The sequence below is a fragment of the Diceros bicornis genome, chromosome 5 (assembly GCF_020826845.1).
Source record: "Diceros bicornis minor isolate mBicDic1 chromosome 5, mDicBic1.mat.cur, whole genome shotgun sequence".
Lineage (NCBI taxonomy): Eukaryota > Metazoa > Chordata > Mammalia > Perissodactyla > Rhinocerotidae > Diceros > Diceros bicornis.
Genome location: NC_080744.1, coordinates 44,506,439 through 44,530,856, shown reverse-complemented (window position 1 = coordinate 44,530,856; position 24,418 = coordinate 44,506,439). Strand labels below are relative to the sequence as shown.

The window sequence follows — 24,418 nt, the reverse complement described above, 5'->3', positions numbered from 1 at the left end:
TTTCCTTCTATCCCCATTTTATTCAGAGTTTTTATCATAAATAGATGCTGTATCTTGTGAAATTATTTCTCTGCATCTATTGAGATGATCATGTGATTTTTATTCTTCATTTTGTTAATGTGGTGTATTACATTGATTGATTTGCGAATGTTGAACCATCCCTGCATACCTGGAATAAATCCCACTTGATCGTGGTGTATAATCTTTGTAATATATTGTTGTATGAGATTTGCTAGTATTTTGTTGAGGATTTTTGCATCGATGTTCTTCAGTGATATTGGCCTGTAATTTTCTTTTTTTGTGTGTTGTCCTTGTCTGGTTTTGGTATCAGGGTAATGTCGGCTTTGTAGAATGAGTTAGGGGGCTTCCCCCCTTCCTCAATTTTTTGGAAGAGTTTGAGAAGGATAGGTATTAAGTCTTCTTTGAATGTTTGGTAGAATTCACCAGGAAAGCTGTCTGGTTCTGGACTTTTATTTTGGGGGAGGTTTTTGATTACTGTTTCGATCTCCTTACTGGCGATTGGTCTATTCAAATTCTCTACTTCTTCTTGATCTAGTTTTGGAAGGTTGTATGATTCTAAGAAATTATCCATTTCTTCCAGATTGTCGAATTGGTTGGCATATAGCTTTTCATAGTATTCTCTTATAATCTTTTGTATTTCTGAGGTGTCTGTTGTAATTTCTCCTCTTTCATTTCTGATTTTACTTATTTGTGCCTTCTCTCTTCTTTTCTTGGTGAGTCTAGCTAAAGGTTTGTCAATTTTGCTTATCTTTTCAAACAACCAGCTCTTGGTTTTATTAATTTTTTCTGTTTTTCTTTAGTCTCTATTTCATTTATTTCTGCTCTGATTTTTATTATTTCCCTTCTTTTACTGATTTTGGGCTTTGTTTGTTCTTGTTTTTCCAGTTCCTTTAGGTGCATTGTTAGATTGTTTATTTGAGATTTTTCTTGTTTGTTGTGATAGGTCTGTATTGCTATAAATTTCCCTTTTAGAACCACTTTTGCTGTATCCCATAAATTCTGGCATGTCGTATTTTCATTTTCGTTTGTCTCCAAGTGTTTTTTGATTTCTTCTTTGATTTCTTCATTGACCCAGTCATAGTTCAGTAGCATTTTGTTTAATCTCCACGTATTTGTGGCTTTTCTGATTTTCTTCCTATAGTTGATTTCTAGTTTCATATGGTTGTGGTCAGAAAAGATGCTTGGTATTATTTCAATCTTCTTAAATCTATGGAGACTTGTTTTGTGGCCTAATATGTGATCAATCCTGGAGTATGTTCCATGTGCATTTGAAAAGAACGTGTATTCTTCGGCTTTTGGATGGAATGCTCTGTATATATCTACTAGGTCCATCTGTTCTAGTGTGTCATTTAAGGCCAATATTTCCTTATTGATCTTCTGTGTGGATTATCTACCTGTTGATGTAAGCGGAGTGTTAAAGTCCCCCACTGTTATTGTGTTACCGTCTATTTCTCTTTTTACGTCTGTTAATAATTGCTTTATATATTTAGGTGCACCTACATTGGGTGTGTAGATATTTACAAGTGTTATATCCTCTTGTTGGATTGTTCCCTTGATCATTATGTAATGCCCTTCTTTGTCTCTTTTTACAGTTTTTGTTTTAAAGTCTATTTTGTCTAATATGAGTACTGCTACCCCAGCTTTCTTTTCATTGCCATTTGCATGGAGTATCTTTTTCCATCCCTTCAATTTCAGTTTGTGAGTGTCTTTAGGTCTGAAGTGTGTCTCTTGTATGCAGCATATATATGGGTCTTGTTGTTTTATCCAATCAACCACCCTATGCCTTTTAATTGGAGCATTTAGTCCATTGACGTTTAAAGTAGCTATTGATAAGTATGTACTACTGTCATTTTTTAACTTTTCTTTTTCTCAGTGTTTTAGTAGTCCTTCTCTGTTCCTTTCTCCTTCTATACAGAATTGATGGTCTCTTTAGTTTGACCTCTGCTGAAATCTCTACTCTTTAACTCCCCTCCTCCCTCATTTTATGTTTTTGATATCATATCTAACCTCTTTTTTGTGCATTAATATCCATTACCCTCTTATCATGGAAATAGATAATTTTTCCTATTTGTGGTCTTCTCTTTTCCCCTTAAATCAGTCCCTTTAACATTTCTTGTAGCACTGGTTTCTTGGTGACAAACTCCTTTAATTTTTGCTTGTCTGGGAAATGTTTGATCTCTCCTTCCATTTTGAATGATAACCTTGCTGGGTAGAGTATTCTTGGCTGTAAGTTTTTTCCTTTTAGCACTTTAAATATATCGTGCCACTCTCTTCTAGCCTGTAAGGTTTCTGCTGAGAAGTCAGCTGATAGCCTTATGGGGTTTCCTTTGTATGCAACTTGTCTTTCTCTTGAGGCTTTTAGGAGTCTCTCTTTATCTTTAATTCTGGACATTTTGATTACGATGTGTCTTGGTGTGGGCCTCTTTGGGTTTATCTTGTTTGGGGCTCTCTGTGCTTACTGTACCTGGATGTCTGTTTCCTTCCTTAGGTTAGGGAAGTTTTCATCTATTATTTCTTGAAATAGATTCTCTGCCCCTTTGTTTCACTCTTGTCCTTCTGGGACACCTATAACATGGATGTTAGTGCGCTTGGTGTTGTCCCAGAGGTCCCTTAGACTGTCCTCACTCTTTTTAATTCTTTTATCTTTTACCTGTTCAGCTTGGGTAATTTCTTCTAGTCTTTCGTCCAGCTCACAGATTCATTCTTCTGTATCCTCTTCTCTGCTTTTGAGTCCCTCTAGTGAATTTTTCATTTCCAGTATTGTATTCTTCATTTCTGATTCGTTCTTTTTTATATCTTCCATTTCTTTGTTGACATTCTCACTGAGTTCATCCATTCTTCTCCCCAGATCAGTGAACATCCTTAACACTCTTTGTTTGAACTCTCTGTCAGGTAGGTTGCTCATTTCTCTTTCACTTAGTTCCTTTTCTGGGGTTTTGTCCTGTTCTCTTACTTGGAATGTATTCTTTGCCTCCTCATTTTGCCTCTTTCCCTGTGCTTGTGTCTACGTATTAGGTAGGTCAGCTACGTCTCCTGCTCTTGGATAGGTGACCTTATATGAGTGATGCCTTAGGAGGTCTGCAGTGTGCTTCCCTCAGTTCTCAGTGTTCCAGGGGTGACCCCTATGTGGGCTACGTGTGTCCTTCTGTTGTGGCCTATTTTCTCTCCCTGTAGGTGCCCAGGGAAGCCGAGTTATTCTCCTGGCCAGCTCTTGTAATGATCAGCTGCTTGAAGTTGTTGTGGGCCCTTCAGTCTCTTTATCAGGCGTGGGGAGCCCCAACACTGTTGGCTGCAAGTTCTAATACCACATTTGTGTTGCATTATTTCTTTTAAGTGAGTAGGCCCCCAGCATGGCAGGTTGTTAGGCTCAGGAGCTTACAATTGCTATAAGCCTCCAGCCTTTAGGTCTCTTGTCAGCTCTCTGAGGATTGCAGCTGGATGGGGCTGGCCTCAGGCACGGGATCACCCAATTGTTTCAGGCTTTGGAAGGTGGGGCAAACCCCCTATGTGGGTCTTTGAGAAGCACAAGTCTTCTGCAGCTAACAAGCCCCACCACCCACAGGTCCACACACAGTCAACACAGTCCTGCCCCGTGTGTGTGCTCTGACCTCCTGAAGTGGACCCAGTCTCCCCACGGCGGGAGCCACACACACTCCACCACCACCCCACACTCTCCACCCACTCCTTGTGCACGCCCTGCCCCACTGATGTGGGCTCAGTTGCCAGGCTGCCAAGAATCCAGTCACCAATCTATGCAGGGCCACAAGGTGCCCGAGGGCTTGTTGTTGGGTGGGGCCAGTCTCTAGGGTGGGCTGCCTGCCCAGGCTGAGCTGGATTAACTGGGTGCTCTAGTCGGTGGGGCAGACCTGGGCTAACAGGCCCCAGGGAGAACTCCAATGGCGTCTGTGTCAGCACACCCACACCAGGCCACAACAATGGCCGCCGCCAATGTCTCAGTCCCTGGAGAGGTCTCACCCCTCACCGAGATGCACTCAGAGCCTATCAGGTGAGTCTCTTTTCACCAAAGCACTGTGTACCTTTCTTTCTGGTGATTTTAGGTTGCTTTCTGAAACAGGTGAGTTTGTGCGTGGGCCCTTTAAGAGCCGGTTTTAATTTCTTTGTGAACTAGCTTTTCTGGGGGTACTCCCCAATGTTTTAGTAGCAGGCAAAGTCAGATATTATGCCACTCGTCTCGATTGTGCTAGGTCCACAAAATGCCCACAGCGGGGGCCCTCCCCAGCTCAGGGCCCCACACCTCCAGGGAGGGCTATGGACCTTTGGGCTGCTCCCCGCTGGCCGTGAGGCGCTGCGGCTTTGAAGGCGGCGTTTTTTCTCTCCAGAAGGCAGTTTCTGCCTCACACCTCAATTAGGATTGTCCTTTGTTGCAGGAGTTCCTCTTATCCAGTTTTCAGTTCTGTCTCAGGGGTAATTTTTCCACGAGTAGTTGTAAATTGGCTGTGTCCGCAGGAGGAGGTGAGTTCAGAGTCTGCCTATGCCGCCATCTTGACTTCTCCCCTCAGCCTTTCATTCTCAGTGCTTTTTTTATTTATACATTCCACATATATTTATTTAAGACCCACTATGTGTAATGTACAGTGTTGGGCACTGTAGTGTAATAGAAAGTTGTATAAATCATATACATAAAACATGCACAAAAATAATTATGATAAAATGTTACAAGATTCAGGTGAAGGGTTATGGGAAATTCAGAGAAGGGAGAGAATTTATTTTTGAGTAGAAGGAAGAGGAGGATTCTGATATTTTTCTACTAAGCTCCAAATCACTCTTAAGAATTAATCAACATCAAAAGTCCAGAGGGAATTTTTAGGGGGGAAATTTGCAACATAATATTACATTACATACAATAGAATAAACAGATGAACATATTAAGGAAAACTATGGAAAGAAATGAGTAAAGTGGATAGTTCAATATACTGTAATACTATCATCAGCTGGATTTAAGGAACTTTCCAGATTTCTATAGGTCCGTGGTGAGACCACCACTCTCACCATCACACACTGCCCCCTTCTTTATTATAACCAAGCAGGCTGTAAATGGAATCGATGACCCACCTTCCCCTAAGACACCATCAGGGCTAATGCCATTGTGCCAAATATACCTCAATCTCTTCCAGCAATCCAAGAACCCGAGTCATCAAAGAACACACAGAAATATCTCCATATATAGGGGCCTGCATTCCCTAGTGATTGAAATCTTTTCACTCTGCTCCCTGTTCACTTATGTTCTCTCTTTGGCATAATCTTCCACATCCCCAGTCTCTCCTCTGACATTCATCCATTTATCTTATGATCTGTCTGAAACCCGATTCTCCTTTTCATCTTATGATTTATCTAAAAAGGTCAAGGAAAGTAGTTGGAAACCCTCTCCAGTGGTATCTGCTTTTTCTCACACAGTGCCCATATGGTGGACCTAAGAGATGATGATTGGTGCCCTCTTTATTTCTCATTGTTTTCCCAGATATTTTCTCTTTAATCTTCTCTCAAAAACTCCAACTGTTTTGAAGCACATGCCTTTAGGCAAAACTACTCTCCACTCTTCCTTCTTGCAATCATTTCCTGATCCCTCAGTCTTATAACTCACTGAAGCTTCTAGCACTTGGCTCACGGTCTATCTCTGTCACTCTTCCTGTCATCATTCTTAGTGACTTCAACAATTATGTAGGTGGTCCATCCATTCATCAATTTGTCCTCTCAGAGCCTTGACCCCTTTATTTACGATGGTGTCTTCAACCAATCCATCCCAGTCACTTACTCTCAGTTAAACTTTAGACCTCATCATTACCTTTAACAACTCCAAATCTCTATGTCAAGCATTTCATTCTTTGACAATCACTCTTCACTTTCCGACATCTTTATCCCAGTACTGTAACCACAACGTCTCTCTGACCCCATTGGGAACTTCAGTTCCTTGCCCATGATTCTTTTTCCTTTATATCATACCTCTCTTCTCATTTCTATCCTCTTTAACTAAACTAAGTTCCATGCTCTATCGCTTCCTTGCATACAAACTAAATATCCTGTCCCCTTTCTCTCTCTATAAGGGTCACCTGGTAAAACCACAACCCTGGTTAAATGAAAATCTCTGCCTCCTCTTTTCCTGCATCTGAGCAGCATATGGCCAGGAGAGTGACATCTATTACCATGCTGCATGGACTCACTCTAAATTTACAACCACAAAGCCTGAGTGGACCCTCAGCACTGCTCAGCCAACCTTCTTCATCTATCCAGTCAATTTCCTTTCCCACTCTTCGAGAATATTATTTCACACCTTCTGTCCCTTTGAACCTGTCCTCCCCTTCTCACTCATAACTGATGATCTCACTTCCTATTTCTCTGAGAAATAAGAACAATCAGAAAAGAAAAATGTATCTTCCAACACCAAATTTGTCAATCTAGCTATGTCCCCCTCTCTCCTGCCTTCTCTCCTGGTAAATGGGATAAACTTTCCTAGTTCATTTCAAATGCTAGATCTCATCTTCTGTAGCCTACTCAAGGACTCTGGTCTTCCCCTTCTCTCCTGAATCATGTTTCCCCCTTTCTACTGGGTCATTTCCATTAACAAACAGACATGGTGGGCTATCTCTTGTTAGGGGAGAACTCCTCATTCATCCTCCAGGGAAGGAGGAGTAAATTACCTAATTGGTGAATAGAGGAGCTCGGCTCAACTCCTTCTTCCTCTCTTTTTCCTCTCTGGGCTCCACCTGAATAAAGCTCATATTCTATTCTTTTTCTTAAAATTATAAGTTTCACAAGGGCAGATCCCAATAAAGAAGGTCTACAATTATTCAATGCTTCCATGAACTGGGCAGGCAAGTCAGCCTAATTCTCTGCAAAATATTATCAATTGCATTTGGCTAATTGACTTAAATCCACCTACCCTAACAGTTTTGTCAGTAATGAAAGTAATATTTTGGCCTTCAACTGCTTGTTTCCTATCTCTCAGTAGATTTAAATTTGGACAGATATAAAGGGGATATTTTTTCTTGGGTTCTCTGAAACCCCAAAATCTCCTATCTCAAAAAATATTCCCTAGAATTTGTCATTCTCCATCTCTCACCCTATAGTTAGAAATGCCCTCCGTTAAAGCCAAACGCCTCAAGAAATTTGCTCTAACTCCATGTCAATTCATCCTTATCTCCTCTTACCTGTTCAGATTTTCAGTCCCAACATACCACTAAAACTATCGTGTCAAGACCACTAGCAGCTTACATCTTGCCAAATCCAATGGTCAGTTCTCAGCACTTGAATTACTCAACCTCTCAACCTCATTTGCCACAGTTGATTACTCCGTGCTTCTTAAAATGCTTTTTTTCGCTCTCATGGCTTCCTGAAACCAAACTTTGCTTCTTGGAAACCACTGAGGTAAGTGTTTATCCTACTTAACTGGCTAGCTCACTGGCCAGTCCTTTTCATTCTTCATTTTCCCTCTCCCACCATCACATAATAACTTTCAAACTACTATTCCTTTATAGTTCTTAACCCTCCACCACCCCATTTTTTCCACCATCAGCAAGCAAGCTACATAGATACTCTGTGGCTTCACTAATGACCTTTGTCTTTTTTTTATGTTTTAGAATCTTCTCTTCATTCTCAATGTCACACAAGGTTCCTTTTTCTTTCACTGCTAGCTGAAATCTGGCTTTCCTCTGAAGATACCACTCTATTCTAGCTCTTTTTCACATTCTGTGTACTTCATGATAGAGAGGGAATAACTAGCATTCTTTCACTTTGTCATTGTTGCTTTCAAACTATGGCTTTCCCATTCATATATAAAATATCCTTCTCCTTTGAAACTCACTCCTTCTGGCCTCACCACTCTCATTATTATTCTCTATCATCCTCCAGGTCTCTCACCTTCCTTCACTGGTGACTGATCTTCTTGCCACTTTTCCAAGGCACCAGGCAAACTGCCTCAGGGCCTTTGCTTATGCTAGTCCTTCTTCCTGAATCACTCTCCCTCCAGATTTCCATATGGCTCTCATTTAACTTCCATCTTCTCAATGTGGTCTTCCCTGACATCCTTTTTTAAATTATAAGCCTTCCAACTTAGCATTCCTTATATCTTTTCCATGTTTTATTTTTTTCAAAGCTCTACTTCCATCTGACACGGTACATATTTTATCTTATATATTTGCTTATTTTCTGTTTCCTCCATTAGAATATAAATAAGCACCATGAAGACAGTAATTTTTGTCTGTTTTGTTTCTTTAAAACAGTGCCTAGCTCATGGTAAGCCCTCTTATATTTATTGAACAAACAAATAAATAAGTGAATGATTGAATCCTCCTCAGTGAATTCTACATATATCTAGCTGGCCCATTCCCTGCTTTGCCTGGGTCTCTTGAACTCCAATATCTGTCACCTGACTCAGCTTCAGCCACCACCTGCCAACTTGCTCCACCTTAGAGTCCTTGACCTCACAGTCTCCCAGTTTCTATAGATTCTTATCTCTTACCAGTTGCATAACCTTTTTGGATAGCATTTTGTCAACATAAATAAAGAAATTTTAAAAAATTTTTGACCCCGAAGTTCTATTTATAAAAATATGTTTTAAGGAAAGAATCTGAAAAAAAATATGCAAAGATATCCATCTCAACCTTAATTTTAATTTGAAACAAATCTAAATATTCATTAATTGGAGGGTATATAAATTATATATATATAGTCAACAAACATGATTAGCTATGTAGTTATTGATGTGTGAAAATGTCTATTATTTTAAGAAAGGTAAAAATCCCAGGTTACAAGATAGTAGATATATTATGATCCCATTTTTATTGTCTATGAAATAATACATGGCAAGTAGCACATACATATAAGTCAGTTTATGTAAAGGCAGAGTCTCAAAACGTTTCTTTCCCTTCTCCTTTATTGGACTCAAGTTGGTGGAAAGAGGGAAAGTAGGGATTATGGATGAGACTTTCTAAGTTTGAAAATAAGAACACAGATCAGAAAGGAAAAGATTGATAGGATTGATTATATAATAACTTCTCTATGTTCATATAGACTGAAATTTCATAGATATGCATATGAAGCTGGGAAACATTTTCAGCAAATACGGCCTGATTATATATCATTCAAATTGATAAGAAAATCACTAAGCCAAAAGTAAGTAACAGATATGAATAGCCAATTTTTTGGAAGAAATATAACTAGCAAAAATCATGAAAGAATATTCAAACTCACTAGAAATCAAATGTCAGCTAAAATTGCAATGATGTAATCTCCCCGATAAATTAGTCTGTTAGTAGAATACATGTGTAACTATGTATATACATGTATATATGTTCGTATTTACATACACAGGCTCTCACTCTCTGTCTCTTCTGCTAGGTTATAAAAGGTCCATGAGGGATAAAACTGTTTCTGTGTGATTGACTACTTTATCTTGAGCACCCAGTCATGTGATTGTAACTTACAAAATTTTTAATAAGTATGTGTTGAATTCACAAAGGCCAATGAAGTTATGGTGAAACTGATGTACATCCTCAAATTACATTTTCCACTGTTATGTCTTACCAGTTTATAAAGCCATTTCAGAATTATTAGTATTTTATATCTTTTTAACTTTTCCAGTTTCTAAACATAATCAAATGTGTATACTGACTCAGTCTTTAAAAAAATTTAATTCTTTGATTCTAGTTTATTTTTAATATTTTTTATGTTCTTTATTTAGCAATGTAATCTACTTATTTACATCATGTTTTAGTGCAACTTACAAGAAAAATAACATGCCAGAGAAAATTTTATTATAAATGTAAAAAATGTAAATCAAATAAAAATTCCATTGCGAGTCTTTGGTCAAGCCATCTCTAATATCGATTACAGAACAAAATATAGCTGAAACAACCACTGCCTTATTATGCAGACTATAAAGTACACTTAAAAAAAACGGCAAAGGTCACAGTCTTTCTCTTTCTTTTTCCAATCAGGTTGGGTAAACAAGAGGGCATTAAAATGAAAAACTATTAAGATTATGCTCCTTATTCTGGGATTGAAAACTAAGGAATCTTGATAACACACATATCTCTAAAAGTGCTAGTCTTTCATTTTAGCATTGATATTTGGGTGATTTTGGTTGAAAATATGCATAAATATATTGTAGCTCATTTGAGAATTGAAAGGGCAGATCTTAGAGGGAAAGCTACAGAGTGGGCACCTGGGTGTTGTGACCTGAGGAGCCCCATCATTGTCACAACCCAACAGTAGAAATGCATGCATTTGGGCAAGCACGCATCTACCTTTGAAATCCTATGAGAAAGCAAATCTGGAGAAATACTCCCAAAGCGTGGCTTCCTGGGCATTTTTGCCACTATAAACTTTCCACCGACCTCCCTCTTCCCCTTCATGATAAGGAAGAAAAGTGCTTCTGAATTCCCAACAGCATTCAAGAAGACTGACTTTTCTCCCTATTGTTTTTGGAAAGCAGACTAGTGTAAGGGAGAAACCACTGGACTAGGATTCAGGAAAACAGAGTCCAAATCTCACCTCTGTCGTATGTAAACTCAGACAAGGCATTAAATTATTCTAAACTTAGATTGTCATAAAATTACTCTAAACCTTAGATTGCTCATCTATGTAATAAAACTAATAATATCAGTTCCAGCTGAGTCTCATGAGTTTTATAGAATTACATGGTGGTGCTATCAGTTCAAGTAGTACGCACATTATATTATTCTTCTTTCTGCACCTCTCTTTACCCTTATACATGGGATTTTAGATCTGACCTCAAAGCCAAGTTCTCCTCAACAAGCTAGCAATCAATCATTTACCCTTTAGATAGAAATAACATAGACATCCACTTTTCTCTTGCGAGTGTTTTGAGATTTGCACGGAAGGATTGAAAGTTTTAATTCACGGAAGATATAAGTAATTTTGAAACATAAGACACTGCCAAAAGTAAGACTAAAAGGCCCTCCCTGGTTGATTTTCTCTATTCCTTTCATGTACCTCAACCATGGATTCATGATTCTCTAACTGATGTCTACAGCCCTGGCCCTCCCTTGAGCTTAGACCTCAACTCATCTGGCCATCTTATAGGCACCTGCAACTCAGCAGGTCCCGTCTGAGCTCATCAGTTCCTGTGTGCATTTCCATCAAACCCCAGTCTCAGTCCATGGACATACCACTGTAGCCGCTGCCCAAGTCAGAAACTTCAGTTATCTTGCATTCCAATCTCTTTCAATACTCATATTTCATGATGAACCAATCTTGTTAATTCTTTCCGAACTCTCTCTGCAAACAGCCCCTCTTCTCTCTTCTCTTCACTGCCACTTCCCCATTTAATATTCTCATCGCTCCATGTCATCTATCTACTTAGTCTTCTAACCAGATTTCTCCTCCTACTATTCATCTTCCATCCTGCTATCACAATGCTCTTTCTAAGAAAATACCATTCTCTTGCTTTAAAGTATTCAGGGACCCACCACTGTCTAGAAAGCTCAAACTTAATATGGCCTTCAAAACACTCAAACCTCCCAGTTAGGCTTCCTCCTGGCGACTCTGCCCCTTCTCCCAGCCTCATTTATCCCTGACCTTTCCCCTCCCTGGCTGCCTCTGTCTTCCCAGAGCACCCTGTACACGGTCCTCACTCTAGACCTTTGCTCATGCTGTTCCCTGGCTCTGTTCCTTCCCTGACGGAAATGTCATCTCCTTTGAAAAGACTCACCTGGACTCTTTACTCCTCGTCTCTCAGGCATGCAAACTTTGGCTCCCCTTCCTCGTGGTCCCATAATGTGTCTATACTTTTATTCTAGGATGTATAGCTCAGCACACTTATTTATCTCTACGTTTATCTCTGTACAAGACTCTGAGTTCCCAAATGGCATGGGTTGCTTCTTATTCAGCTCCATATAACTAGTGATTGGCCAAAATGCTTGGGTTATATTAGGTGCAGAAAGAATTCCTGGGCAGCCGAGCCAGCTTGGGAGTTCTGGGCGATGTGGACGGTGCAGGATAAGGAGACAAAAAGGAGAAATAGGAAAATTCCGATGGCAAATTTGCTTTACTACACAATTTAGCCTTGAAATTTGTGGAAGAAGCTAGGCCTAGATTCAGAGAGAAGATGTCAATGCAGCCCTCTCCCTTTCTTGACTCCCATACAAAGTTCATCCCGGAGCCGGCCTTTCAGCAAGGCACCCTCACCATCTGCAAATAGATAATGATACTAGGAAGCTGCAAACCGGATTCCTGAGGAGCTGCCTCAGCCTCTGCCTGCCTAGGAGCTTGCCCCAGGATGCCTCGCCTGACTACCAGGTAAAAATAGAAGAATCTCAACTTCAGTGTTTTCTCACTCTCTTCACAGTTCTCCCAGGGCCTATATCTTTTCATCTCTGCACAGCCTGACACCTCCATTTGGCACACCACGGCTAGGTACCAGCATCAAGCTCCATGGAGTCACACTTTAGTTGCAAAGGCTGGAATGAATTTCTGCCCATGCCCTGTCCCTAGGGCAAACGTTCTTAATTCCCTTTGATTGATGGAAAGAGCAGGAAGACTATTGAGTGATCTGATCAAGGAGATAGAGGACCAGCTATCAATTCTCATCTAAGTATGCTGACAATGAAGCCAGGTTCGAGCTGAAGGTGGGTCCATCTCTGCTCACAGCTCTAAGTTCTGCTTCCCTCCTCCTGGGGTGTAGGACTCTGTGAAAGGTAAGGCACTCTCAAACAGGAATTACTCAAGGGCATAGAGCATTTTCTTCTTTTCTCATTATATCCAGAAGAATAAAAAGTCTTGGCTTCGATGTTCCCATCAGGATAAAATTGTTTCCAGCTTATAGACAAGGCCCCTTGAGTGGCCTGGGAAAGGCAGCTGAGGCAGCACTGAGCATCATCACACACGCGGTTCCTCAAGGCCCCTTCCTGCCTCCTAACACCGCAGGCTGAAAGCGGTAATTTATACAGCTGCTGGCCACCTTCCCAGGATGTTGCACAAGAAAGCCCATCACTCTCTCTCATGTTGGGCTTCAGAGTTCCAGAAAACTTCACAATCACTTCTACTTCTCCTCGTGCATCACCTATTGTTCGAAGATTCCCCCAAACCAAAGGAGGACAAAGAAATATTGACCATCAAAGGCACCTAGAGAAAAGGCAAACCACATGGACCCAGCCTGATTCACATTAGACTCACAAGGAACCATCCCTCTCTCACGCGTTCTTTTCTCTCTCTCCTTTGGGTCAGACAACTGAGTCTTACACTGGCCTTTATTGGGAATACTCGTTCTTTTCTATAGGGTTCCAAGCCCAACCCTCAACTCCGGGCCAAATCCGTGCTCTTAGCAACCACTGGGCCTTGTGAAGCTGGAGTTTTGTTCCTTGGATTACTTCCCAGAGCCTTTTGAACACACTTCTCTTGCTAGGCCCCCTCAGCCTCTCACGTCTCTCTTCAGTCCTTTCTCTTCTCTTTGCTCTCTTGGCCACTCTTAAACGCCAGCTGCTGACTTCCTGGCCACCCACTGCAGCTCGTTTTCCTGCGTTTATCTCATTCTTTTCCCGATCCTCTTTCTTTTAGGCATCTCTCCCCCTTCAGGGACTCATTACCCCAGTGGATCCGGTTGCTGTTTCCTCGCTCATTGTCCTCTTGCCTCAATCACTGATGACACATTACATCTATTATCATGTCTAAAGCCTTTAAAGTCAACTGTTTCTGTCTACCAAGAGAACCAGAGTATATTTCCAACGAATAAAGAATTAGAGAAGATGACAATTTTCATTATAATCTTTTTCTGTTTTTTCGGTCTGTATTGTACTATTTGCTTCTTTTCTGAGGTGGCTTGGGTGGGCGTGAGAACAGGGGACTTATTTAGATTAGAAGCCTTGAAATTATAATACAAAAAAGTCTGTTTTCCCTTATAGACAGATACAATTTAATTGATGATTAGTAACGTTAAATGGGAACAAACCACAGATTTCCTTACAGTGTTCATACTCCACAAGAAAATTTGATGGACTCCATAATGGAATAGGATTCTGATTTTATTTTGCATATATTATATTGTCCATATTTATTGTTTCATTACTTTGTTTTTCACTTAAGGTTTGTGTTTTTTGGTTCATTGTCTTGCCCCCCTAATTTCCTTCCTGGCAGATATGAAGGTTGAGAGGCCATAATCAGTGGATTGCGTGACTTATATAATATCTCCTATGGTTTTTGTGACAGGATAGGCACTAAGAATGAAGGAATACTTTTAAAATTCCGCAAACTTTTTTTCCACATAAATGTACAATGAAGGAAGAGCAAGAGAGACTCATATACAAAGAGGGCTGTGTACCCAGAGTCACATCTAAGTTATTTCTTTACAGCTTAATATAGAATATCACCTGCCTTTCAATGAATTGTTTACAAGAAAGCTTCCTCTTAAAGTAGACCTTAAAAGTGGTCTTTTGAGGATGAAGAAAAAAATATGAAACCAAGCATGGTTCAAAAGTATGTGTCCTGGAGACATCTGGAGGGTGAAAAACTTGTGATAATTTAAATCTTTTTCATTAGAAAACACATATATGCCTATTGCAGAAAATGTTAAGACTACAGAAAAAAGAAATAAAATAATCATCCAGAATCTGCACTTCCCTAGAAGCAGACAGAAATATGTGCTGTTTTCATTTTGGATTTTGCTATATCTCCTTCCTAAGGGTGAATTTTTGCATAGTTGAAGTACTGTTTCTAGATGGTATATGTAACTTATTAACCTGTTTTTTAAAACTTATTGTATTATTTTTTCTTTTCTTTTAACTTTTTATTTATTTATTTTTATTGGTGTCGTAATAGTTTATAACATTGTGAAATTTCAGTTGTACACTATTATTTGTCAGTCACTGTATATATGTGCCCCTTTACCCCTTATGGCCACCCCCCAACCCGCTACTCCTCTGGTAACCACTAATCTGTTCTCTTTGTCCATGTATTTTTTAATCTTCCACATATGAATGAAATCATACGGCATTTGTCTTTCTCTGACTGGCTTATCTCACTTAACATAATACCCTCAAGTTCCGTCCATGTTGTTATGAATGGGGTGATTTTGTCTTTTTTTATGGCTGAGTAGTATTCCATCGTATATATATACCACAACTTCTTTATCCATTTATCAGTCGATGGGCACTTGGGTTGCTTCCAATGTCAATAATGCTGCAATGAACATAGGGGTGTGTAAGTCTCTTTGAATTGTTGATTTCAAGTTCTTTGGATAAATACCCAGTAGTGGAAAGCGGGGTCATATGGTATTTTGACTTTTAGTTTTTTGAGAAATCTCCATATTCTTTTCCATAGTGGCTGCACTAGTTTGCATTCCCACCAGCAGTGTATGAGGGTTCCTTTTTCTCCACATCCTCTCCAACATTTGTTGTTTTTTGTCCTGGTAATTAGAGCCATTTTAATAGGTGTAAGGTGATATCTCATTGTAGTTTTGGTTTGCATTTCCCTGATGATTAGTGATGTTGAACACCTTTTCATGTGCCTGTTGTCCATCTGTATATCTTCATTGAAAAAATGTCTGTTCATATCTCTGCCCATTTTTTGATTGGGTCATTTGTTTTTTTGTTGAGTTGTATGAGTTCTTTACATATTTTGGAGATTAACCCCTTGTAGGATATATGATTTTCAAGTATTTTCTCCCAGTTGGTGGGTTGTCTTTTCATTTTGTTCATAGTTTTTTTTGCCTTGCAGAAGCTCTCTAGTCTAATTAAGTCCCATTTGTTTAGTTTTTCTTTTGTTTCCCTTGCCCAAGTGGATACGGCATTCGAAAAAATCCTTCTAAGACTGATGTCAAAGAGTGTACTACCTATATTTTCTTCTAGGAGTTTTATGGTTTCACATCTTACCTTCAAGTCTTTGATCCATTTTGAGTTAATTTTTGTGTATGGTGAAAGATAATGGTCTACTTTCAATCTTTTGCTTGTGGCTGTCCAGTTTTCCCAACACCATTTATTGAAGAGAATTTCCTTTCTCCATTGTATGTTTGTGGCTCCTTTGTTGAAGATTAGCTGTCTGTAGATGTATGGTTTTATTTCTGGGCTTTCAATTCTATTCCATTGATCGGTGTGTCTGTTTTTGTGCCAGTACCATCTGTTATGATTACTATAGCTTTGTAGTATATTTTGAAGTCAGGGATTGTGATGCCTCCAGCTTTGTTCTTTTTTCTCAAGATTGCTTTAGCTATTCAGGGTCTTTTGTTGCCCCGTATGAATTTTAGGATTCCTTGTTCTATTTTTGTGGAGAATGTCACTGAGAGTCTGATTGGGATTGCATTGAATCTGTAGATTGCTCTAGGTAGTATGGACGCTTTAAGTATGTTTATTCTTCCAATCCATGTGCATGGAATATCTTTCCATTTCTTTATGTCATCATCAATTTCTTTCAATAATTTCTTATAGTTTTCATTGAATAGGTCTTTCACCTCCTTGGTTAAATTTATTCCTAGATATTTTATTCTTTTTGTTGCGATTGTAAATGGAACTGTATTCTTGAGTTCTCTTTCTTTTAGTTCATTGTTCGAGTATAGAAATGCAATTGATTTTTGTAAGTTGATTTTGTACCCTGCAACTTTGCTGTAACTATTGACTATTTCTAATAGTTTTCAAATGGATTCTTTAGGGTTTGTTATACATAAAATCATATCATCTGCAAACAGTGAGAATTTCACTTCTTCCTTGCCTATTTGGATACCTTTTATTTCTTTTTCTTTCCTAATTTCTCTGGCCCAAACCTCCAGTACTATGTTGAATAAGAGTGGTGAAAGTGGGCGCCCTTGTCTTGTTCCTGTTCTCAGAGGGATTGCTTTTAGTTTTTCCCTGTTGAGTATGATGTTGGCTGTGGGTTTGTCATATATGGCCTTTATTGTGTTGAGATACTTTCCTTCTATACCCATTTTATTGAGAGTTTTTATCATAAATGGATGCTGGATCTTGTCAAATGCTTTCTCAGCATCTATTGAGATGATTACGTGGTTTTTATTCTTCATTTTGTTAATGTGGTGTATCATGTTGATTGATTTGTGGATGTTGAACCGTCCCTGTGTCCCTGATATAAATCCCACTTGATCGTGGTATATGATCCTTTTGATGTATTGCTGTATTTGGTTTGCCAATATTTTGTTGAGGATTTTTGCATCTATGTTCATCAGTGATATTGACCTGTAGTTTTCCTACTTTGTGTTGTCCTTGTCTGGTTTTGGGATCAGGGTGATGTTGGCCTTGTAAAATGTGTTAAGAAGTGTTCCGTCTTCTTCAATTTTTCTGAATAGTTTGAGGAGGGTAGGTACTAAATCTTTGAATGTTTGGTAGAATTCTCCAGAGAAGCCATCTGGTCCTGAACTTTCATTTTGGGGAAGGTTTTTGATTACTGTTTCAATCTCTTTACTTGTGATTGGTCTATTCAGAATCTCTTTCTTCTTGGTTCAGTTTTGAGAGGTTGTATGAGTCTAAGAATTTATCCATTTCTTCTGGATTGTCCAATTTGTTGGCAAATAGTATTTCATAGCATTCTCTTATAATCTTTTGTATTTCTATGGTATCCATTGTAATTTCTTCTCTTTCATTTCTAATTTTATTTGAGCCTTCTCTCTTTTTTTCTTAGTGAGTCTGGCTAAGGGTTTGTCAGGTTTTTTTATCTTCTCAAAGAACCAACTCTTAGTTTCATTGATCTTTTCTACTGTTTGATTTCAATTTCATTTATTTCTGCTCTAATTTTTATTATTTCCCTCATTCTGTGGACTTTGGGCTTTGTTTGTTCTTCTTTTTCTAGTTCTGTTAAGTGTAGTTTAAGATTGCTTATTTGAGATTTTTCTTGTTTGTTAACATTTGTCAGCCTGTATTGCTATGAATTGCCCTCTTAGGACCTCTTTTGCTGCATCCTATATGAGATGGTATGGTGTATTTTCGTTTTCATTTGTCTCCAGATATTCTTTGATTTCTCCTTTAATTTCTTCAATGATCCATTGGTTGTTCAGTAGCATGTTGTTTAGTTTCCAAGTGTTTGTCACTTTCCCAGCTTTTTTCTTGTAGTTGATTTCTAGTTTCATAGCATTATGTTCAGAAAAGATGTTTGTTATGATTTCAGTCTTCTTAAATTTATTGAGGCTTGCCTTGTTTCCCAACATATGGTCTATCTTTGAGAATGTTCCACGTGCACTTGAGAAGAATGTGTATTCTGTTGATTTTGGATGGAGTGGTTCTACATATATCTATTAAGTCCATTTGGTCTAGTTTTTCACTTAGTTCCACTATTTCCTTGTTGACTTTCTGTCTGGTTGATCTATCTATTGATGACAGTGGGGTGTTAAGGTCTCCTACTATTATTGTGTTGCTGTTAATGTCTCCTTTTAGGTCAATTAATAGTTGCTTTATGTACTTTGGTGCTCTTGTGTTAGGTGCATATATATTTATAAGTGTTATGTCCTCTTGGTGGAGTGTCCCTTTTATCATTATATACTGCCCCTCTATGTCTCTCATTGATTTTTTAACTTGAAGTATACTTTGTCTGACATAAGTATGACAACACTTGCTTTCTTTTGTTTGCCATTAACTTGGAGTATCATCTTCCATCCCTTCACTCCAAGCCTGTGTTTGTCTTTAAAGTTGAGATGTATTTCCTAGAGGCAGCAAATTGTTGGGTCTTGTTTTTTAATCCATCCAGCCACTCTGTGTCTTTTGATTGGACAATTCAATCCATTTACATTTAGAGTGATTATTGATATATGAGGGCTTAATGCTGCCATTTTTTCACTTGTTTTTCCGTTGTTATTTATTTCTCTTGTTTCTTGTCCCATATATTTTGGACTGCCAATTCAGTTTGGTGGCTCTCTATGATGGTTTTATCAGTTGTCTCTTTATTTATCATTTGTGTCTTTGTTTTGATCTTTTGTTTAGTGGTTACCGTGAGGTATGTATAAAAGATCTCATAAATGAGATAGTCCACTCCTTGATAGCCTCTTGTTCTCCTAGTCTAAGCAGGTTTCATCTCTTTCCTCTTCCCCTTCTAAGACGTTGTTATCACAGCTTATTCTGTTATGTGTTGTGAATTTGTGGTCAAAATGAAGTGATGATATTTATTTTCAATGTTTTCCTTCCCTTTATATTTAGAATTATAATTAAGTGTTTGCTAATCTGTTCTGATAGAGAGTTGCAATTTTCTGATTTTGTCTGCCTGTTTATCTCCTTGCTCAAGGCTTTGTAAATGCTTTCTTCTTTTTTTCCAGGTATGAGGGCCTTCTTGATCAAATCTCGTAGGAGGGGGTCTTGTGGCAATGAACTCCTTCAGCTTTTATTTATCTTGGAAAGTTTTTATTTCTCTATCATATCTGAAGGATATTTTCACTGGATATGTTATTCTTGGCTGAAAGTTTTTGTCTTTAAAAGTTTTGAATATATCATTTCACTCTCTCCTAGCCTGTAAGCTTTCTGCTGAGAAATCCACTGAAAGCCTGATTGCAGTTTCTTTGTAGGTTATTTTCTTGTGTCTTGCTGCCCTTGATATTTTTTCTTTGTCATTGACTTTTGCCAGCTTTACTAATATATGCCTTGGAGAAAGCGTTTTTACATTGATGTTGGCTTCTTTTACATGTAATTCCAGCTCCTTCTCTATGTTTCAGAAGTTCTGTTATTATTTCTTTGAACAAGTTCTCTGCTCCTTTTTCCCTCTGTTCTCCCTCTGGAATATCTATAATCCTTATTTTGCATTTTCTAATTGAGTCAGATATTTCTAGTAGAATTTCTTCATTTCTTTTTAGTTTAAGTTCTCTCTCTTCCATCTGAAGCAATTCTGTATTCCTACCCTCTAGATTGCTAATTCTATCCTCCATATTGTCAGCTCTGTTATTTAAAGACTCTAGATTTTTCTTTATCTCATCCATTGTGTTTTTCATCTCCAACAGTTCTGATTGGTTCTTCTTTATAGTTTCTATCTCTTTTGTGAAGAATTCCCTCTATTCAGTAATTTGGTTCCTGATTTCATTGAACTATCTTCAGAATTCTCTTGTAACTTGTTGAGTTTTCATATGATGGCTGTCTTGAATTCTCTGTCATTTAGGTTGTAGATTTCCATGCCTTCAGGATTGATTTCTGGGCATTTGTCATTTTCTTTCTGGTCTGGAGTATTAATATATTTCTTTATACCATTTGATGGAGTGGATTTGTGCCAGTGCATAGTGACAGTATCTGGACACAGGTTCCACCTGCCACCACTTGGGGGGAGGTGAGGCAGGAGCTGTATATTCTGAGCCTGCTGCTGCGATCCCTGTCAGCTGTGTCTGTCCAAGCCTGGGCCACTCCTTGGGATCGCAGTGGCCCTGTGGGGTCTCCCATCAAATGGGGAAGCAGTCACATGGGGGGCTCAGGGCTGCTGCTGCCTGCTCCCACAGTCCCTCAGAGTTGTGCTCCCCCCTTTGTGGCTGCAGCAGTACTATGGGCATTCACAGCAGCTGGGAGCTCATTTGGTTTGCCCAGACTTGGAGCTCAGCCACCATCTGCTCCTAGGTTGCACCAGCCATTGTATTTGGTGGGTGAGACCTCCCCTCTGGGACCGAGCTAGAGCCGCTCCCTGGGGGCGGTGGTATTGTTAAAATCTATCATATTATTAAAAGTTCCTCATAACTTTTAACAGCTGCATAGAATTCTTCCATCAAATAACTATTCATTCCTTTATTCAATCACGGCACTTTCTGGAACACTTAACTTATTTCCACCACAGGATGATAAGCATCTTTGTGCATAAATCTTTATCTAAAATTTCGAATTATTTTCCTTAGGATGGATTCCTGAGGGTGTGTGAACTGAGCCAAAGGGCTGGAACATTTGTAAGACTCTTGACATATTTTGACAAATTGCTTTTCCAGAGGGTGGTACCAATTTACACACCCACCAGCAGCATATGAATATATCTTACCTCACTTTTGCCAGGACTGAATAAGATAGTTTTAAAAATCTTTCCTAATTGGATAAGTAAGAAATGGCTTGTCTTGTTTTATTTCTAGAGAAACTGAAGGTTTTTCATCTTTATCAGCTAGTTAGAAACTAAGATTTTTTTTTCTTTTAGAAAATCATGTGCAAATTGAGAATCTTGTTAGCCTCTCTTATCACTTTTCAAGTGTTGATAATAGTTTCAATGGATGATAAAAAGGTCCTCCAAATAGAAATAGTAACTTAAATAAGCCTATGCTGATAGGAATAGAGGCATTAGCAGAAGTATTTATGCTTTATGCCCTTTTTAGAAGGGACCCAAAAGACTGGATTCAATCTCTCCATGTGTCTTGGGTTGGGTTCTCCAGAATCAGCCCCTGAGGATTCATGAGGAAGTGATTTATTAGGAAGTGTTTCCAAAAAAAGACAGCAGAAGGCCAGCCCTGGTGGCCTAGTGGTTAAGTTAGGTACGCTCTGCTTTGGAGGCCTGGGTTTGGTTTCTGGGCACAGACCTACACCACTCATCTGTCAGTGGCCATGCTGTGGTGGTGGCTCACATACAAAAAGAGGAAGATTGGGGGGGCCAGCCAGGTGGTGTACTGGTTGGGTTCACGTGCTCTGCTTCGGTGGCCAGGGGTTCATGGGTTCAGATCCTGGGTGTGGAGCTACACATTGCTCATCAAACCGTGTTGTGGCGGCATCCCATATAAAATGGAAGAAGGTGGGCACAGATGTTAGCCAAGAGCCAATCTTCCTCAGTGAAAAAAAAAAAAGGCGAAGATTGGCAGAGAATGTTAGCTCAGGGTGATTCTTCCTCAGGAAAAAAAAATACACCAGAACAGCAGGAAAGTGGGCCTGGGATGGGAAAGAGACAAAACAAGTGTGAGGTATCAAGCAAAGTCAAATGGAAGGTAACTATGGCATAGACTTGCAGGATTGCTCTGGAATCATACCTTGAAGTCACCCCATCAGGGGTCTAGGGAACTGGAGTACTTATTTACTCCTCCACATCCTCAGTCATTATTTAAGGTGCTCAGGCACTTTTCCAGGCACTGCTGACTCTCCACCAGCCACGCCTACAGGCAAAGTGGGTTTCTGCAGCCTAAGGGCAGGCGTCTGACAAAAAGATGCAGGTGTTGGCTACTGGAAGTAAAAACACACTGGAAGGCACATAATGGTAGAGGGATCTGATGATATCAGGGGGGAGCACTGACAGCATCTTCCACCCCAGGCCTGCTGAGACTAAATGTTGTTGTGGATAACAACTCACTTGACTGCCTTCAGCAAAGTCAATCTCAGCTTGTTAAATGTAAATGGACCCATGCTTTCATAACAACAGTGAGTCATAAAAGGTGGAGAAGAAGCAATAAAGTAAAATCTCATTCATATCTGTGGGTGTGTACTTTGAAAATATAAAAGAAAATCAATGGAAGAAGAGTTTAAGAGGGTGGAAAGAAAAAAAGAAAAGGAAAACCTGATGATAAGAAAAGAAGTGGGAACTGAAGGCCACTGGTCAGGAGATGTATTAGGAGGCTGGGTGCCTAGGAGTTCCAGGTATGGAGAACTGGAATGGGCACAGGCTATACCATGGTGGCCACGTCTGGGTTTGGAGTTTCTCACAGGTAATATTTTCTGTTTGACTTTAAAAGAAAATATAGATATTGACTTAAGAAATTAAATAATGTGTATATTGGGAACATCCATGAAAAGATTTGAATAATTTGTGTATTAAAATGCTAATATTTCATTAGGTTTACTGCATAACCTAGATCCCCTAACATGATAAATGACCCGATATAACCACAGGAAGGAAGGCCAGGGCGAGGGGAGCTCCTGGAGTTGACCACTCGATCTCCATTTCACCCGCCTTCTATCTGCAGAGACTGGAATTCTAAAAAACAAACTCTAAGGAAAAAACAAAACACATCCACAAGAACCAAAAACATCTACTAGAACCTTTTGAAGCTAGAGCCCTGGATGAATCAGTTTCCTCCAATGAGATGCACTTGTGCGACTTAGAAAACAGAAGTGAGAAACACGGGATCAGCTTCAGGTTGTTGCCACTGGTTATGAAGATTGTAGTTTTTCTGCGGCAATTTCTGGAATTTATTCTCCAGCTTCCTGGACGTAGAGAAACAATAGTGGCAGCAGCAGCTCTCTCACTTGGACTCCCTGATACGGGGGTAACACATTTAGGTGTCCTTTCTTGGTTTTAAGATGTCCAGAGGCTGCTGTGGAAGGGGCTGCAGTTCTGGGCTCCAACCAGCATGGTTCTACCAGCAGCCTTAGTCCTGCATTTTTCCAGAAGTCATTCCCAAAGATTCAGCCTAGAACCTGCTGCTTCTTCCTCCAGTGAACATGTAAGCTTCCACTGACCTAAAGTAAATGCCTACTGCTGAAAATTCTTGGAGTGGTTTGCTTTTTACCCTGAACAGTGACTGACCCAGGAGTGCATATAGAAACCCTTTTTATAGCTAATAAAAGGAGCAGTGATTCACTTCCTTTTTGCCTCCCTTCCTTTTTTCTCTCTGCCTTTTCCCTGCACATCCCTTCCCTTCCCAAACAATTCAGTCCAAAAGCCATTATGTGGGCAGAGCAAGATAAGCATCCACAGGATATGAGGGCCCCTCGTGTGGCATTAGAGCCCCATGGGATGAAGAGGGCATCTAATGGGAGGGTAGCGGCAGCACTAGTCTGGTGCAAGCCATCAAAGCCACAGCACGATAAAGAGTGTGTCGGTCTAGGGAGATGCCTGCCCAGGGTATCAGAGCCTCAGTGTGGTGAGGAAGGCATACAGATGGGAGTTGTGTGGCAGAGGATATCAGAGCCTGAGGCGGGTGAGGACGTTGTCCCTGTGTGTGTGGGGCTGGGACAGGAGGAGGCAGTGCAGGGTGTTGGAGCCCAAACAGAGTGAGAAGAGCATCCATGCAGGGCAGCGGTGATGGCAGTGGCCTGATGTGGGGTTGTTGGAGCCTGAGATAGATGAGGAAGACATCTGTCTGAGTGTAGGTGTCTGTGCAGGGAGAAGGTGGGCAGCCTAGTGTGTAGTGTCAGACCCTGAATGGGATAAAGAGGGTACCCATGCAGCAGGGGAGAATAAACCCAGCAGCAACAGGATATTGGATACATACAGGGGTATCGAGCAAATAAGTAAATTTTTTAAAATAATGGGAGCAAGATTTCTCATTGTCAGGGAAGGGATTTACAAATATGAAAAGGGAGAAAACTAGAATGAACTCTATGGCATTAGATTGGAATTGGAGATATTGATGTGAAGTCATAGTTTTTGATAGGTAGGTAGGGAGAAAAGATAGACGGATAAACAAATATGGATGTAAATGTCTGTGTGACATGCATATATTCTCCAGCTCTATCCATGGAGAAAGTCTGGGAGCAGTGACACCCCAATAGCAATAAACACATCACATGTCTAGATCTTGGTAACTAAATGCCATTCTCCATTCAGAAGGATCCCTGGAGAA

At 39.7% G+C, this 24,418-nt stretch overlaps 1 long non-coding RNA gene across 1 annotated transcript in view; it reads left to right on the top strand.

Moving 5' to 3' along the window:
- The first annotated feature begins 3,934 nt into the window (after positions 1-3,934).
- Positions 3,935-24,418, top strand: part of LOC131406053 (uncharacterized) — a 31,253-nt gene continuing 10,769 nt past the window's right edge. Inside the window, exons 1-2 of the long non-coding RNA XR_009220050.1 lie at positions 3,935-4,027; positions 12,347-12,626. This is a non-coding gene — a long non-coding RNA (uncharacterized LOC131406053). The remainder of the gene's footprint in view (positions 4,028-12,346; positions 12,627-24,418) is intronic.